Here is a 16,720-nt window from a genome sequence, read left to right on the forward strand (position 1 = left end):
AGTTTTAGAGAAACAGCTAGATTCAAATCCAAGTTATGTCATTTACTATTAGTATGAACATGGAAAAAATTAACTCCCTGCAGGTTTTAGTTAATTCACTTAGGAAATGATAAGATATTATTACTAATTAGTTTGGATTTGGGAGCAGCAATAGATGACACCTTATCTTCCATTCTTGAGTTTAGAATCTACTAAAAAATAAGATAGAAGAGAAGAGCCAATCCATATCATAGCGCCTGTTGTATTGATAAAACTGACTGGAGACCAGGACTTCAGTTGAGCTCCCTAAATTTCTCCAAAAAATGGACCTGATTATTGTTCCACTTATACACGAAGTAGGATAAACCAAGCCACTGGAACCTAGTCCAAAGCTACCCACATGGAAGACCACTCCTGGATCCTGAACACCTGTGAGCTGCAAAAGAGGGAACCCAAAAGGCCCAGAGTCCAGCATGCTCAGCTCCTTCTACAAGATTTACCAATAAGATAAGTTAGTCTTATCAGTGAGGAGTCAATGAGGATGCAAAAAGAAGTTGGAAGAATTCTTCTCATATTAACCTTTGTGAAGTGGGAATTCTCTCCTCTTGATGGATTCATGAATAACAAGGAGAAAGTGTTCTTCCTAACAGCACCAAAGAGTGATGCCTTCAGCTAAGAATTCTCTTATGCATACCCAATTATATGTTGAAGGCTTCAATTTGGATATAATACAAGTACCTAAATTCAGAAACCTGAAACTGAGTTAATAATCTCATTTTATTTCTTAACATATTCCTCCTCCAGTGTACCCTATCTCGATAAAAGGTACCACCATCCATTCAGAGTCTCAATCCAGAAATCTAGGTGTTATCCTTGATGCGTTCCCCTCTTCTTTATTAAATTAACCATGAGATCTTATTTAATTCTATCTTCTAAATATCTTTCAACTATACTGTAATTCTCTCCTTTCCCACTATAACCACTTCTTCCGAGACATCACTATTATTGTATTTACTTCCTATTTTACTTCCTTTTACTTTTGCCCTCTACCCCGTCATCTACTTGAATGGCTCTCCAAACAGTCCTCAAAATCATTTTTGTAATATGCAAATTGAATTCTATTTATCTGACTCCATCTCTTTCACTTACTTCAAGTTTCCTCTTAAATCTCACTCTCTCAGGAAAGTCTTCCTGATCTCTTCTAGACTTATATACAGGAATTCAACAGTTAACTTTCATAGCCTCCTGTAATTCCTCTTGTGACAAGACTCACCACACTTTATTTTAATTGTTTTTTATATCATTCTGCCAAAGTCTATTGTTGTCAAACGTTGAAAGCCAACGATAAAGAACAAATATTGTAGTCAGCAAGAAAAATTACATTGCATACAAGGGAACAACAATCTGATTAATAGCTGACTTCTCATGAAAACCATGGGAGCCAGGAGAGATTGGAACAATGTCTTTCCAGAGCTGAAACAAAAACTTATCAATCAGGAAGTCTCTACCCAGTGAAAATATTCTTCAAAACTGACAAAAAAAGAAGACATATTTGGATAAACAAAAACTAGTATAATTTGCTGTCAACATAACTGTGCTAAAGTTATTGCTAAAGGAAGTTCTTCAGGCTGCAAGGAAAATATTTCAGATGAAAACTTGGATCCTTGGAAAGAAGGAAGAGCATCAAAAATGGTAGATATCTGGTACATGTCAAAGATTTTTTGTTTCTCTTTAATTTGTTTCCCATAAACCATACAACTCTTTAGAGCAAAAATTATAACATTATCTTGTGGAACTTATATTTAAATGGAGTTCACATTATATTATGTATTAATTTTCTACTGATGCCATAAAAATTACCAATACCTATTAGATTAAACAACAAAAATATACTGCCTTAAGGTCTGTAGGTCAGAAATCTGACATGGGTCTCATTGGGAGTTAGATCCAGGTGTCAGTATGTGTTCCTTTCTGGAGGCCTTAAAGCCTTGCTCATCTGTGTTGTTGGCAGAATTCAGTTCATTGTATTGATATTTGTAGGATTAGGTCTCATTTCCTTGCTGGCTGTCAGCTCAGTGTCATTCCTAGCTTCTAGAGGTCACCCTCATTCTTTGTCTCATGAACCTCTTTCTCGTCTTCAAAGAAATAGCAGGTCAAGTCCCTTTTTGAGTCTTTCCTCCTCCTTCTTTCATCTCATCTCTATGACCCAGTTGAGAAAGTCTCTCTTCTTTTAAGGACTCATGTGATTAGATTTGGCTCATCCGTATTATCAAAGATAAGCTCCCCATGTCAAACATATCTATAGAGTAAATTTGCCATATAAGACAACATATGCACAGGCTCTGGAGACTAGGACATGAGCATCTTTGAAAGGTTATAACTCTGCCTCCCACTCAAGAGTATCCTAAAACATGAGGGGAGAGAATATGTATATATAAGGTTGAAAAATTAATTTTTTACAGAAAGTGATACGATATAAATTGTAAGTGAAATATGAAAAGTTATGTATTTAATATACTATATATATACATATATATGACAATGTATGTGTGTGTGTATATATATATATAAATACCCAGAACAACCATTACAAAAACTGTAGAGAAACATAAAAATATAAGGTACTAAAATTTATGCAATGCAGGCAAAGCAGTGTCCAGAGAGACATTTATACCTGTAAATGCCTATGTTAGAAGTAAAGATCTAAAAATGATTATATGAGTTCTCATCTTTTAAAAAATTAGACAAAAAGGAAAATGTACTCAAATTAAGTGAAAGCAAGAAAATCATAAATGTAAAGGAATAAATCAATGAAACAGGAAACAAGAAAATAACAGACAAAAATCAATAAAACCAAAAACTAGTTATCTCAAACATATGTAAAATTAATCAGCATAACTGCACTAATCAAGAAAAAGAGAGACACACATCAAAATATTAACATTGAAAGAGGGTATAGCACTACAGAGCCTACATACATGGAAAGGATAATAATGGAATGTTTTGAACAACTTAATATAACAGTATATGTAGCTGAAGTGAATAAATTTCTTACAATACAGAAATTTGATCCAAGAAGAAAACCTTGAATATCCTGTATTACTGAATATCCTGTATCCTGAATTTGTAATTAAAAATCTTCCCACAAAGAAAACTCCAAGCCCAAATGGCTCCAGTGGTGAATTCTATCACACATTTAAGAAAAAATAATACCAATTCTATGCAAACTCTTTCAGAAAATAGTAGAAGAGAGAATACTTCCAAAATCCCTTTATATGGCCAGTCTTACTCAGATACCAATACCAGACACAAACATCACAAATATAGAAAGCCGTAATTCAACATACACTATGAACATTAATGCAACAATCCTGAACAAAATTTAATAAATAAAACCCAGCAATATTAAAAGAGTATATAATACATCATAGTCAGTGGGATTTATCTTAGGAATGGTACGTAGGTTTGCCATTTGAGAATCAATGTAATTCACCATATAAATAGTATAAAATAGAAAAAACCATGTGACCTTTTCAATACATGCAGAAAATTCATTTGACACAAGTTATGATAAAAACTTCAAAAACTAGGAATATGTATCAGCATATACATGTAAAGAAGCCTACTAACATTTTTAACACAACAGATCAAAGGTCAACAATAGTAACCAACATGAGGATTACATGGGTCTAAGTATTAACCAGAAAGTTTCCAAAAAGCAGATACCTTTTTCCTCAGAAGATTCCATGAGTAACTAATAAAATGCATGACCTAATCATGTGAGGAACCCAGAATGGTAATAGCACTGACCAAGGACCAGTCTTATCTCCTTACCAACTAGTAGTATGACTTTCCACTTCTGTACCTTAGATTCCCCGTCTGTAAAATACGAAGATTGACTTAGAAGGATGATACCTCAGCTCCCTATAGCCCCCTTCAGATTTATAACATTAGCAGTAAAAGATTCTCCAGTCTTTTAGTCAATAACTTTTGTTGCCAAGTTCCAACTGGGTATAGCTCCTTGAGGGGAGTGAGAGGTGGTGAGAACAAACAGAAGCTGAGCCTCAGACCTGAAGTCAGGACCATCATGGTGATGCTTCCTCTTGGCAGATGAGTTGTGCAGACCCTGCTGGGACACCGTCTGTCACGGCTGTGTGAAGTCAAAGGAAAAGCTGTGGGAAACGCTCACCAGCTTCAATGGGTCATTTTTCACCAGCTGCAGATGGCTCTGTGGAACAAAACAAAAAGCAGCGGGGGTGCAGTGACTGGCAAACTACACCCAAAAACCCGAGATGAATGAACTGTCTGTAACTTGAAAGCTAGGCCTGCAGATTCACTGTGGGGAGAGTCCAGCCTCCTCTCTGCTTCCTAACACTCTCCATCCAAACTCCTGTGGTGTTTAGTACAGCACAGCCCTAGGCCCTGGGTACTGGTACTCCATGCATAGTGATTAGTGAGGCGGTACAGTGACTCAGACTCAGCCACCCGTTCAGAAGTCCTAAGAAAGTACCAGGGGGTACCTGGCTCACAGTAAGTGCTTGACAAATGCTTACCAATATACTGCCTTGAAAAGATATTAGCTTATATCACAGAAAAATCCAGATGGGAGCTTGTTCTGTTACATCTATCCAGTATTTTCTTAAATTTCTAAACCCAATTCACTCAGATTGTTTCTGTTGTTAAGTCCCCTTGCACTTTCCCAAACTCCTGATTTAATTCTCAGCTAACGGACACTGACCTCTTGTACTTCCCGTCCATTTGGGGGTAATGGGCAATAACAATTAACGATAAATGAGTTAGACCTTAGTACAACTATTAAATGGTTCAATTTGTTTGGGGCATCCAAAATATTTCCTTTCTGCTCAGCCACAAATACCATTAGCTGCTCTCTCTCCCCTTCCAACAAAAACTTGCTTTCAGAAAAGACTCTTATGCCCCTCATCTATAGCATAATATAAGTTTGTCAATGTGATGGGATTCTAAGGAAATTTATATCCTAAGGCATACCTCTAGTTGTTTCACGAAGAACTTAGCCACCTGGACAAGCGCTGCCGTAATTGGAGGAATTCCGGAGGAGGACCTGTATGTTATATCATAGGGGATACATTATCTAAAAGTAACATTGGCCTTGACTTTTCGTGTATTCTCCTCCACGACTTCTTTTGACTTTTCGCTGCCCACACATCTGATTTATTGTGTTACTGCTCTTGCTGCTAAAATGGGAAATGGATAGCTAATGAATTAAAAGAGCTACTGCCAAGGAGTGATTAACAGTCTGGGAAGAGGCAAGCAGAGGCATCATGTATATGCAAAGAGTTATTGCATTTCCAAAGCTTTCCTCCCTCTAGGAGGATATCCCTCACTTTGAAGTAAAAAAAAAAAAAAAAAATCTAGGTGTGCCTGAACAGGGATGCTAAAAGACAGGAGGCTGCTTTTAGGAGATATTGAACTTCAGGCCTTAAATGATTTAAATGCAATTCCCATGTGCAGCTGCTAAACCAAAGCACCTCACCCCAGGGAAGAGATGAGAAATTTTGAGGGCGATTGAACACTGAGAATTCTCATCGCGGCTTAGCAAGAAGTGACTTAGCACATGTGTTTCAGTGATTATGAAGCATGGGTATGCTCACTGGCTCTGAAAGGCCTAGTCACCACTGTGACAACTCTGGTGCTGGTGAAAGAGGCAGTCAGATGAGGCAGGAATGAACATCTTTCACCTTTGCAATCTGCTAATGCTCCGGCAACTTTTCTTCTGGGAATGCGTGTCTGCCACTCTGTGCATTCATGCCAAGGTTTTTAAGATGAGGTGTGCAGAGCTAATCAGGGGAAGAAGAGGGAGGGAGAATGCTTATTAAGTAGCTACCGTGTAGGGAGCACCTGCTGGGGGCCTGGCATTTTACATGCTTTCTTAAAAAAAAGGTAAAGAAAGAGAAATTTTATTGGGAAATTCTACATCATTATAGAAAAATCATAGAAACAGAAAATTCCTCTACAACTCTGCATAGGTCATATAATAGAATATTGCCGAGACCTGGAAGGCTGCTGTATATAGACCTGCATCCAGCCTCAGAACCACCTGCCGCTGCCCTAAAGCTTAGCACCACTATGGCGATACCTTTCTCTCTTTGCTTCGTAGTTTTTCACATATGCATGCATTTCTAGAGGTTATAGTTTATTTGTGCTTGTTTTTGAACTATATACCAATGGGATCATGAAACATGGATTCTTCTGTAATCTGTCTTCTTTCATTCAATTAAAAAGTTATGTTTATGGTGTATATGTTTTTGTCTGACACTAGTTTGTTCATTTCATTGCTATCATACTATTACATTACATGACTATATCACCGTTCATTTATCCATTCTATTGCTGAGGATCTTTGGGTTAGCACTATCATGAATAATCTTCTATGAGCACTCTCATGCATGTGTTATGAAGCACATGGGCATGCATTTCTGTCAGTTATACACCTAATGACAGAATTGGGGGTCACCATAACATATATCTTCAACCTAAGTGAATATTGAAAACCTCTTTTCCAAATGATCGTACCAGTTCACATTAACAGTGTCAGGTAGCTCCTGTTGCTTCATATTCTTAATAAAATTAGTATATTGCAAGACTTTTTTTTTCATTTTAGCCATTCACATAGATGTATGTCATTTGTCATTTTTCTGATTACTAATGAGATTGACATCTTTTCAGATGTGCACTAGGTATTAGGATGTCATATTTTTGAAATGCCTGCTCAAGGTCTTTGTCCATTTTTATAATTCTTTATTGATTTAAATGATACTGCATCATACATATAATTACAAATAGCTTCTCACTCTCTTTACTTACCTTTTTATTTTATTTATTTATTTTTGGCTGTGCCTCGCGGCTTGCAAGATCTTACTTCCCTGACCAGGAATCGAACCCAGGCCTCAGCAGTGAAAGCACAAGACCTAACCACTGGACCACCAGGGAATTTCCATCTTTTCATTCTCTTAATGTTTCTTCTAAAGAACAGAAATACTTAATTTTAATATAGTCAAATTTATCAATCTTTTTCCATGTGATTATCCTGCCTATCCTGAGGCAATGAAGATACTTTCGTACACTATCTTCTAAAAACTTTATTGTTTTGCCTTCCACATTGAAGTCTACTCTCTATCATATATAATTTTTCCTTATGATGTGAAATAAAGGTCAGCTTTAATTTTTTTTCAGTGTGAATATCCAATTGGCCCAGACCACTAATTAAGGCCATTCTTTCCTACTTATCTCTACTTTTGTCATAAATCAAGTGTTCATAGATGTGTGGGTCTTTTTTTACTCTCTTCCAATGGCCTGTTTGTCTACCCTATGCCAAAAAACTACACCGTCTGCATTGTTATATCTTTAAATCAAGTAGTGATATTTGGAACTGCAAGTCCTCCTCCACCTTATTTGCTTCAAGAGTGTCTTGACTACACTTGGTCCTTTTCATTTTCATAAACTTTTAGAATCATTTTGCTCATATCTCTCTCTCTCTCTCACACACACACACACACACACACACACACTCACACACCCATACACTAAACCTGCTTATACTTTTATTGCCATTACATTAAATCTGGATACCAATTTGGAAAGAACTGACATCTTTACAGTCAGTTTCAGAGTCTTCCCATCAATGAACATAATATACCTCTCCCCTTATTTATATCTTCTTTAATTTTTTTCCATTAATGTTTCCTTCATTGAGATCTTGTATGTCCTTTATTAAATTGATTCTTAGTCATTTGTTATTTCTAATAATATCTGAAATGATATTTTTGTCACCTAATTGCTTATTGCTAATATAGAATACATTTTTTAATATCAGCTTCTATTCAGCAAACTTGCAAACTCTCAAAAGATTTTTTTCGGGCTTCCCTGGTGGCGCAGTGGTTGAGCATCCGCCTGCCGATGCAGGGGACACGGGTTCGTGCCTCAGTCCGGGAAGATTCCACATGTCGCGGAGTGGCTGGGTCCGTGAGCCACGGCCGCTGAGCCTGCGCGTCCGGAGCCTGTGCTCCGCGACGGGAGAGGCCACAACAGTGAGAGGCCCGCGTACAGCAAATAAACAAACAAACAAACAAAAAGATTCTTTTGAATATTCTAAAAACACAAGCATATCATCTATGAATAATGACGTTACTATTTTTTTCTTTGCAGCCCTTCATAATTTATTTTTTTTTTTTCTGTGTTACTGTATTGGCTAGGAAGCCCAGTACCTGTCAACTAGAACTGGTGGGTACCATTCTTATCTTGTTTCCAGTTTCAAAGAAATGTTTTTTAACATTTCATCATTAAGTATAATGCTTACTGTTGGGTTTCTTTTTTTTGATATACTTTATTAGACTAAAGACAGTCCCTGCTATTCTTAGTTTGTTACTTTGTTTCATAAAATGTATGATGATTTATCAAACACGCTTCCTATATCTATTGGAATAATCATGAATGTTGTATTCTCTTAATGAAATATATATTTATATAGTCTATAATCTATAATATTTTAATATGTAATGTTTTAATATATTTTACATATTGTTACTAATCTCAGTGTTACATGTGGCAAGAATCTCAGTTGGGGCAAAAGGACAACAGTAAGACTGGGATTCGGGGCAGCTGAGTCTGCTTGATGGATTAGTGAAGTGAGCTTTTCAGGAGTCTAGTGCATGAAGATATCCTGGCAGAGAATCCATGAAAGGAAAGAAACTAGACAGTTACAAAGCTTCAGTGTCAGAAATGAGGGGCAATTTTGCTGACTACAGGAGTCTGTGTTTCAAATTTTGCCTTTCAAGGAATTCTATAGACATACGTCTGGGTTCTAAGGAAAGAGAGGGAGGAGAATAAAAACCAAACAATTTCACTCCTTGGATATGCCTCTAACAAAGAGTTGTGCAAAAGAGGAGAAAAGCATTCCCCCTCAAAGCGTGTTTTGGGCTTCAGAGAACATAGTACAGCTTTGGTACTTCAAAACTCTAGAGAATACAGAGTGATGGGAAAGGGTCCAGCCAGAGCTCAGATAGGGATGCCTGGGGACTGAGGCAGGAATGAGATGGGGGCACAGCTGTACCTCTTCACCCAGTAGCAATCAAAGGAAGTGTTATGGGCCAAATTGTATGCCCCCAAATATGTTGAGGTCCAAACCCCAGGTACCTGTAAATGTGACCTCATTTGGAAATAGAGTCTTTGCTGGTATTCAATGTCATATGAGGTCATTAGAGTGGGCCCTAAGTGCATTATGATTGTGTCCTTATAAAAAGAAGAATGGCATGCGCATAGGGAGAATACCATGTGAAGATTGGAGTTTTGCTGCCACAGCAAAGGAACTATCAGAAGCTAAGAAATAATCTTGGAACAGATCCTTCTCTAGTGCCTTCGGAGAGAGCATGACCTTGATATCAGACTTCTAGCCACCAGAAGTGTGCTACAATACATTTCTGTGGTTTAAGTCACTTAGATTGTGATACTTCATGACAGCAACTCAAGCAAACTAATACAAGAAGTAGCAGGTATTGTCATCTGATGAAGGGATACCCAATAAAAATAGGAGTGGTAGACAAGAGAGAGGCCAGTCCATGCCACATGCCACATGGTAGATGATGGAATTGTTCAAAAGTGCTGTAGACATCCCCTGAAACCCACAGAAATAATTGAAGAGGATGCTTCAGGGTATTAAGTGTCCAAATTTAGCAATGGGGAAAGAGAGACAGTATAATGGATTAAGATTCTCAACATAGTCCATACGAAACCCTGGAGAAAACAGAAACAATATAACATTAGGATAGTCATACGGACACAGACAAATGCTGTAATCTGTACCATGTCCACCATCTAGCTGGTAGCATGGAGCTGGAGCTCTGTTCACTCTCCCATGCTGTCTCCGTCACTTTTCTTGGCAGCCCCTTTCACCTTCATGATTCTCAGTTTGAGTTGGTTGAGTGGAAACCTTGCTGGGAACTTATATCATGATCAAATAGGGGCGTACGTGGTCAAGGTTATTTACAAGAGTAAATTCAGTAGTTATTGCTACCTATAGACATTTTTTGAAAACTACACATAAGTCGTTTGGAATCAGGAGTCGTTCAATCAAAGATTATCCCACATATATTTTATATAACGCACTGTGCTTGACCTACAAATGGGAAAACCCACAAAATGACTAAATGACTAAATCCGCCCCTCCCAAAAATCGTCACTCATTCATGCAACTGTTCTTCCGTGAGTACCAACTATGTTCCACACACTGTGTTAGAAGCCTGCCTTTTCTTCTGTAGAGTAGATCATTCTAATAGAACATGAGAAGCACAGAATCACCACAGTTCATAACTGAATAGGGGTAATATTTAAAGCCATTTATTAAATAAATGAAAAGCAGAATCACGGAGAAGTAAAGGAATTGATTCAATGTCGGCAGAGAGCTGTAGAAGCCTGGTCTCCTATTCTCAGATCTAGAGAAATCTTTTCTAAGGGTAAAGAGTAGGGTCAAGAAAGGGGAAGTTGTGTGCTCATATATATTTAAACCCAGCTGCTTCTGAGATCCTACATTTTCTTTCTCTTCCTTTCCAAATCTACCTAGAGGTAAAATTAGGAAGTAGGCAACTGACTGAGGTACAAAGTTTGCTTCTTTTCTCAGTCTCCAAAGACTTTGCCTCTTACATTTTCTACATCTTCCTTCCCCGGGTACTTACTCTAGCAGCCCTGAGATGCCTAACAAACACAATCCAGCTCTTCTAAAATATACATTCGGCCTTCTCTGCCTCACTCACCACGTTGCCACAGCAGCTTGGCATGAAAGAACCATAGCTGCAAGAGAGTAACACACCTTTCTCAGATCAGATACAATATTTCTGGCAAATGAGATTTACACAGTCACTTTAACCTCGTTAAATCTAGCTCATTCTGTACTTTTTCCATACCTTTCTCAACAACCTTAGAATGGTTACAATTCAGTGATTTTAGAAGATTCATTTTGACCTATTTTCCTTTTCCTCTTTGAAACATTAGGACAACATTATTTTCTTCCAAGACACCATTAGTACTTTTGGGTTTCTTCGTACTAAGAATTGGAGAGTTCAGGGTGCAATGGTGAAAAGAGCATGGGATTCAGAGGCGTAGGTAAAATAAGTGACATATTTCCAGGCTCCTAGGTACACACCACCACCTCTGTCTCAGGGTTGTTACTATTTATAACCCGTTCGAAAAAGAGTTTAGTAAGAAATACTTTAAAATGTTACCCTCAGAAAAAAAAAATATTACCCCCTTTCTTTTTCTTCTTTTTTTTTTTTTTTTTTTTTTTTTTTTTTTTGGATTGAGCTCTGGAAAAAGTCTTCATTCAAGTCTTTTGAATGAAATGACTTCCTGGTCTGGTCAAGCTCTGTATAATTCTGCAGAAATAGTTTCGTGCCTACTTCCAATTGCAGGTATAGCCTCTGCACTAAGTGCACCAATTATGAAAACGAGCATAACTATTTCTGGAAAGATCTCATCAAGCTCAGCTTCCCTTGACGACAAATCACCACTTCTTAGAACAATTCTCTCTCTCTGAAATTTATACCTTTCTCTACCTCCCCAACGTTTTTTTTTTTTTTTTTTAAATATAGAGGCCTCAAAAAGGTACAAGAGAGTCCTTTTTTAATTCTTGGGTCAGAATGTGATGAACCACCACCTACAGTCTCATAAGTTTGTACGCCCTGTAGGAAGAAATCAAAGACAAAATAACAACATACTTAGATAGACTTTTCAGCTCTGGGCTAAGAATCAACATTGGAAAACCCTGGAAGGTGGCTCATCTTTCTGTGGAAGAACTCAATCAGGGCTCAACCTCCAGCAGAGTTAGATTAGTAGAATGCTTATTTTTGTAAGCGTTCAATTGGGAGTGCTCAAATTCTGATGCATTTTCGTTGGATACTACATAGCAACTAGCTGACTGCTAGATAGTCTGTCACCTTTCCTCTTGACAATTTGCTGAAAATGAGCCCCTCAGTGTTATATGAACATGAGGGAAATGGGTTGGGAGGGTTAGAGCTGAAGATGGGATTTCATTTGGCGCACTTATGTGAGAATTTTCAGTGTGCTGCTGATGTGTAAGGGCTTCGGTAAATGCAAAAGAGGGGAAAAGGTTGGGAATGACAGACAGTGAGTTCCGCTCAGCAGGCATTGACTCTGTAGTCAAAGTATAAATGGATCGAGTTCTTTTCAAATGTTAATAAGCTTTTGCACTGGAAGAGATTTCATATGTAGTTGCTATAATATCTGGCACTGGCCTATTCTGTGGTTGCCGAGATGGATTGGATGTTTGAATTACTATCAATATTAGGTGAAAACCATTCCAAAAGAGGTGTTTAAATGTTAATACAAAAGGAAAAAAATCTTACTTTTGGAAAGTAAGCAAAAAATATGAGTATTTATTTCACTCACAGGTGTTTCTTAACTAGTATTATTTTGATATAGAAGAGAATTTCAATCCATCATGGCAATACTTAGCTTAGTGATAGAAAATGCATGAAAAGTAAGCATGAACATGAACTAAGGTAAGTAGGAACTCTGTGTTCCAGTGCTTGGAAAAATGGACTTTCCTAAGGATGTAACTGTGACATTCCAGGATTTGGATCTCAAATCTTCATGATGCCTCCCTTAACTTGTTAAATAGCAAATGTGTCAGCAATGAGGTAGCATGAGATCAGGTAGAGTGGTATTAATTTGGACCTAACAGAAATCCCATGACATTTATCTTGGCTTTCAGAGAAAGAATCAAACCCACCTTAGGTGGAGTTTAATACTGGAATTACAACAATGTAAAGTTAACCCAATACACCTTTACTCTGTGTATGTTGAGATCTAGATTCTAAGGTCACCCAGGCCCAAAATAGTCCCTATCCAGTCATCTGAGAAGAAAAGAAACAAATAGCCACTGGAGAGAAATTGATTGCACATGTCTAACCCTGTGAGTCCAGCAAAACAGAGGGCAGCCACCCTGATCATTTACCGTAAGACCTTCTTAACAGGGCAATCCTCAGTCTCTGACTGACAGACCTAGAATTTGGGGTATAGGAAACAACTGTCAGGGTAGATAATTCAGTTGTCATGACACAGAAGACAAATTCACTGTGTGGGAAAAAAATGGGAAGGACAGAAAGAGTAAATTACAGGATTATAATAAATTTATAAATTCAGTGAAAAGCAAATAATGCATTTTAAAAACAAAACAGCATACTAAATATCATCTCAAACACATATATGATACCACAGTTGAAAAGAAACATTGAAGAAGAAGGGACTTTTCCTGCCTAATATTAAAACATATTATATAACTGACAATTAAAACCAACGTAGAAAAGGAGTGGGAATATTCAGTAAAAAGGGATAGTCATGTCTGCATGATTCTTCTTTGCATGTTCCAGGGGAAACTGTAAAAGAAATATTAGACTGAGCTTGTTTACAGCTCAATCCAGACCAAGTTAAAGTACCACACGGCCTGCACTTCTCATGTTATTTAAGGCCAAATATATCAGAACCCATTAAAATTGGACATTTATTTTCTGGATGCTCCTTTAAATGTATTTTTAGAGCCAAAGGCCTCATCCACACTTCATGGTCAGAGGGTAGGATGTGCCTGGAAGGGAGTGGATATCTCCCCTCTTCATCACCTGAGGAAGGGCCACATCCTGGGACACAGGTAAAGCTAGTGATCAGGGGCCATTACCTTTTTGGGACTTGTAGCAGGTAGTCATGGATCTCTACTGGACTCAGGATTATGAAGATAAACATGGAAATATTCCAGAAGGTAGGTCCAGAAGTGGTACTCTATGAGTAAGTGCCGCCCCATAAAAGAAACACGTCGATTGGGGCTTGAACCTGAGAGCTCTGAGAAAGGTCACATCTAATGTCAATTTTATGTCCTCTCTATGTCACATCTCCTTTCTGTGTTCCTCAAACAGTTTTTTTTAAGGCTTAATAAAAGTTATAGGCTGAGCATATTTATAAGAATATGAATAAGAATAAGAATATTTTCTATAACAGTAAGGCTGGAGACAACCCAAATGTCCATCAACAGGAAAATGGATGAATAAATTGTGGTATATTCATACAATAGAGTGCCATACATAAAAAATGATATTGTTAACAGATCCATGTATAAGAGGTAAAACTGTCAAGAAAAGCAAAGGAATGATAAACTCAGAATTTAAACTAGTGATTAACTCCCAGAGTAAAGAAAAGGGATACAGTAAAGATAAGCATAGGGTGAACTTCAACATTAATGGCATTGTTCTGTTTCTTAAATTGGGTAGGAGGTGCTCCTGGTGTCTTTTTATTACTACCCTTTAAACTGGGATCAGCCAATAACATCCCAAATGTCAAATCTGGTCAGCGGGATGCTTATGTGTGGCCCAAAAGCTAAGAAATTATTTTTTTACATTTGTTTGTTTGTTCTTTTGCGGTACGCGGGCCTCTCACTGTTGTGGCCTCTCCTGTTGCGGAGCACAGGCTCCGGACGCGCAGGCTCAGCGGCCATGGCTCATGTGCCCAGCCGCTCCGCGGCATGTGGGATCTTCCCGGACCGGGGCACGAACCCGAGTTCCCTACATCGGCAGGCGGACTCTCAACCACTGCGCCACCAGGGAAGCCCTATTTTTTTTTTTTTTTTGTATTTTTAAAGCTTTGTTAAGAAGGAGTGGGGAGAAGGAAGGAGAGGAGGAGGTGTAAACTCTGCAGCAGAGGTGTTTGTGGCCTGCAAAGTCTAAAATATCCATTATCCGGACCCTTACCAAAAAACGTTTGCCAACTCCTGCTTTACTTACTTTTATATACGGTTTGATATTTTAAAAATATATTTCATAGTACATATTTTAAACTTACTGCCTAGTCTTTACTCTGATGAAGGAAATTAAAGGGAAGGTCCATTACCTGCGTAACAGACGGATCTGAATACTCAACACAGTCATGTGAAATAATGGGTTATCTTTTCCTTCCCCTACCAGCTCCACACAGTGACAGCTAAGAAAGATGACCTACATTCCAAGGACTGGGTCAAAGGCTACATTCCAGTTATGAGATGATAATCATTGGAAATAAAATCTGGCCCCATGATCATTGATTTCTCTTTCCTTTCCAGAGGGGAAAGTTGAAAGGAGATTGAAAAGGAAAGAGAGAGGCTCAGGGTTTGTGGGGAATGAGAGCAAATATCTGCTCCTATTGCTGCTTCTAGCTCACCTAGCATTCGCCTCATCAAACTCTGGTGGTTCCCAAGGGCTGAAAACCACCGTTTTGTTTCCCACTTGCTTCTCATTTTTCCCGCCATGGATGAGGAAGACACAGGATGTGGTGGAGTGGGAAACAGTGGAGAGTGCCAAAGAAAGACTCAGGGATACATTCCTCCCTGCCCTCACCCCCATCTCGAGGCAAAGATGCTTTGCTTTCCTGTACCTCTGGGCCCAGAGTGAGACAGCAGAGCTTGCTGAGATTCCTGAGGAAGAAATTAACCACCATCGCTGTCCGTGTTCAAAGGTTGTCGGGCAGAACAGGGAGATTCCAGAAGCAAAAATCAGAGAAAGTATGCGTGCTGGAAGTGAGGAGGTGGGTGAGGACAGGTCCAGACGTCTTAGGAGCACCAGCGAGTGCAGGATGCCATGCAGGCAGCCAGGGTACTTACATTTCCCTCTTTAGAACAGTAGGAGAGGAACTGGAGTAGTCAGAGGGCAGCATGAACGCCCTGTGCTCTTGAAAAAAAAAGATGCTAATAGGTGGGAAATGAGCAAAAACACGAGACACTCGACCTGTATATATTCTGTGTATTTAGTTTCTGATTCACAGATGGTTATCTACATAATAATAACAAGCAGTGACCTCATGCTACCTAATTATTAATAACAAACTACCCCATGGGAAGAAGTAGACAAACATTACTAATGGGTAAGAAATTACTGTTATGCTCTCTCTTTCTCCTAGGCCAGCCCCTTTTCCACATATAAGTTATACTTCAAATGACTATAGAATTTATATGGAATTTTTTGAGTGTAAAGAATATTTCATGAATAATTTTGCCAGAACAGGTGCTGGCTTGGGAAACCAGAAGGCCATGGTTACCCTAGTAATACCTAAGCCCTTTCTACTTTAACCTGGAAGGCTTTGTAACAATAAAAGCTGTCTTGAAGGAGGGCTTGCAATGCTAGATGCTTTTACCTAGGCTGTCAATTTAAGGCTCACAACTACACTATAAAATAGGGATTCTTTTCACAGTGTTACAGAAGAGGAATCTGAAACTCAGAAAGGTTAAGTAACTCACCTAAGGTCACACATTTAACAAGGGAAGCTTTCATCAAACAAGAGAAACTTTGCTCCAGCCTTTAATAGGTGTTGTCTTTTACTAGCTGTTTCCACATTTGATGTGTCATGTTAATTCTTAACCTTTGAGAAGAGGATAAGGATATTTTTTTACAGATGAAGAAATAGCATTTCAGAGGAGTTTTTAAGTTACTCATATTCAACCAATTCAGGAGTGCCTAAATCCATGTGAAGCTCAGGGCTCCGTGAATCGAATGTATGAGTTTTCATGCTTCCCATGCCATCCTGCCAGGGCCCGAGAGGGGAAGTTCTGAGTCCTTAGTAACTGAAGCCCAGTTTGGTGAAAACAGAATTAAGGGATAACCAATTATGACATTTACCTGTTTCATGACTTTTATTACTGGAGCTTTGCATCTGCCATTAGATCCATATTTAAGACTCC

General features: G+C 38.4%; 1 long non-coding RNA gene across 1 annotated transcript; it reads right to left on the reverse strand.

Annotated features, from left to right (window-relative positions):
- Positions 1-3,180: 3,180 nt before the first annotated feature.
- LOC112413510 (uncharacterized) lies at positions 3,181-15,725 on the reverse strand. The gene is made up of 3 exons (XR_003005986.1): positions 15,647-15,725; positions 4,987-5,059; positions 3,181-4,207 (listed from the first exon to the last, which is right to left on the reverse strand). It is a non-coding gene; the product is annotated as an uncharacterized LOC112413510 (long non-coding RNA).
- Between the last annotated feature and the right edge of the window lie 995 nt (positions 15,726-16,720).

Source organism: Neophocaena asiaeorientalis, unplaced genomic scaffold (genome assembly GCF_003031525.2).
Source record: "Neophocaena asiaeorientalis asiaeorientalis breed wild unplaced genomic scaffold, Neophocaena_asiaeorientalis_V1.1 scaffold271, whole genome shotgun sequence".
NCBI lineage: Eukaryota > Metazoa > Chordata > Mammalia > Artiodactyla > Phocoenidae > Neophocaena > Neophocaena asiaeorientalis.